Below are 2,948 nucleotides of genomic sequence, written 5' to 3'. Positions count from 1 at the left end.
AGCAGTTCAGCAGACCAGGTTGGGAGACACTTGTACACTGAAGGTAGAGCGTGCCGTCGTGATATTGGTATGTTTACGGCAGGATACAGGCGCCAATGCAGGCAAACCCTGCTCTGAGAACCGTACTGGATCGCAGATATGCTCAATAACATTCATGTCTGGGGAATTTGGTGGCCAGCGGAAGTGTTTAAACTCAGAAGAGTATACTTGGAGTCAGTCTGTAGCAATTCTGGCCATAAGGGATGTCGCATTGTCCTGCTGGAATTGCCCAAGTACGTCGGAATGAACAACGGACATAAATGGATATGCAGGTGATCACACAGGATGCTTACGTACATGTCACCGATCAGAGTCGTATCTAGACTTATCAGGGCTCCCATATCACTCACAATGCACACGCCCCACACCCTTACAGAGCCTTCACAAACTTAAACAGCCCTTGCTGACATGTATGGTCCATGGATTCATGAGGTTGTCTCCTTACCCGTACACAACCATCCGCCTGACATAATTTGAAACGAGACTCGTCCGACCAGGCAACATGTTTCCAGGCATCAACAGTCCAATGTCGGTGTCGACGGGCACAGGCAATGCGTAAAGCTTTGTGTCGTGCAGTCATCAAGAATACACGAGTGGCCCATCGGCTCCGAAAGCCCATATCAATGATGTTTCGTTGAATGGTTCGCACCTGACACTTGTTGATGGCCCAACATTGGAACCTTCAGCAATTTTGCGGAAGGGTTGCACTTCTGCCACGTTGAACGATTTTGTTCAGTCGTCGTTGGTCCCATTCTTGCACGATCTTTTTCCGGCCGCAGTGATGTCGGAGATTTGATGTTCTACCGGATTCCTGATATTGACGGTACACTGGCGAAATAATCGTGCGGGAAAATCCCCACTTCATCGCACCTCTGAGGTGCTGTGTCCCATCGCTCGTGCACCGACTATAACACCACGTACAAACTCACGTAGATCTTGTTAACCTGCCATTGTTAACCGATCTAACAGCTACGCCAGACACTTGTAGTCGTGTTGTCGACCGCAACGCCGTATTCTGCCTGTTAACATATCTCAGTTTCTTTGGCGCTTCATTGTATTTTAACTTTGATATTAGCCAGCAAAGCTGTTGCACACAGCTGTAGCAACAGTAAAAGCGTAGCCTTAATTTCAGGCCTCAGGTCGACTGTAATTTGCATTTTAATTGAAATTTTCAAACGTTAAATGCGTCTACTTTACTAACTATGTCGAAGATGGAAGGAAGGAAGATTAGCGTTTAACGTCCAACTGACAATGGTTTCATTACAAGCGGAGTATAAGTTCCTATTGGAAAAGAATACAAAATGGAAGTGACAGTAACATTTTCAAAGGAATAGCCATGGCATTTGCCTTGAGAAATTTGGGGGCACCACAACAAATTTAGTTCTGAATGTGAATCCCGTATATCACTACAGGGTCACATCTCTCGACGATGAAGCCGAAAAATTATAGAAATGAGGCTAGGTAAACTACAGTAAATAAATATGCTTGTTTAATAGGTCGAATGCATTTTCATCGTTCGTCAGTGAAAATAATCGTTTTTGTCCCGATTGTAGAGTGCGACTGAATAAATGAATAAAAAAATTCTTTTTAAACAGTTTGGGTCCGCGTGGCACATTTTTACAGGAAATGTCGCTCTAAAATCAAAATAAATATTTCATATTAATATGTAATTCAATTGTCAATCTCTTTAACGCAGGGGTTTCGCAGGGTAGTACAATGATGACAAAAAAATGGCTCTGAGCACTATGGGACTTAACTTCTATGGTCACCAGTCCCCTAGAACTTAGAACTACTTAAACCTAGCTAACCTAAGGACATCACACAACACCCAGCCATCACGAGGTAGAGATAATCCCTGACCCCGCCGGGAATCGAACCCGGGAACCCGGACGTGGGAAGCGACAGTGATGACAGAATAGATTAATCTCAAGTACGAATTGTCGCTGGTTGCTGTGTGTCCAACTGGTCGCAACCGTAGCTTCCGACGGCCGGAGTGGCCGTGCGTTTCTAGGCGCTGCAGTCTGGAGCCGAGCGGCCGCTACGGTCGCAGGTTCGAATCCTGCCTCGGGCATGGATGTGTGTGATGTCCTTAGGTTAGTTAGGTTTAAGTAGTTCTAAGTTCTAGGGGACTGATGACCACAGATGTTAAGTCCCATAGTGCTCAGAGTCATTTTAACCATTTTTGAACCGTAGCTTCCGTATTCTCTTGGCGTTGGACTTTTGAGATGTTTTGGTTTCTTTCGTCGCGAACCCTCCTCTGACTTGCGTTTTCTGTAATTCTGAGCATATTTACAAGTCATATGATACATCTTTCATTATTCTGTAGTTTTCAGTTCAATACTGATTTTCATTTGTATACCGACGAATACTTTTACTGTTTAACTTTGGATCCTAGAGTTCTACGCAAGGTCATCACAGAGACACCCGAGTCAGTGTCCTAACTAACCGCTTTTCCACGCAACACCTGTTTATAACTTTACACAAGCAAATTCATAACAATCACTTGCATTCGCCAACAGTGGTACGACGACGTCACAGACAAAACAAATACTGCGCGACAAACATGTTCAGACATGATGTATCCGTTGTGGGCTCAATCATTGTTTACGCTTTATTAGACACTTAATTATCATCGATTAAAATCTGGCGGTGTTTCGTGATTAAAGAAAGTTAGACCAACGAGCAAATAGAAGCTTTCACATCAGAATATCTCCCTGGTCGCTGGCTCTTTGCATAACCACCTGCACAGGCGGTTGCGCGTGGCCGGGTAACCCGATCCGCGGCAGCACACACACACACACACACACACACACACACTCACACACACACACACACACATGTGCAGGCGAAGCGAGCCCCTCCCCAAGGCCTCCATATAAACGCCGCTCGCTGCAACAACCCGCCACTAC

Source organism: Schistocerca nitens, chromosome 6 (genome assembly GCF_023898315.1).
Source record: "Schistocerca nitens isolate TAMUIC-IGC-003100 chromosome 6, iqSchNite1.1, whole genome shotgun sequence".
In the NCBI taxonomy this organism is placed as follows: Eukaryota; Metazoa; Arthropoda; class Insecta; order Orthoptera; family Acrididae; genus Schistocerca; species Schistocerca nitens.
Note: the sequence above shows the minus strand (reverse complement) of the source record.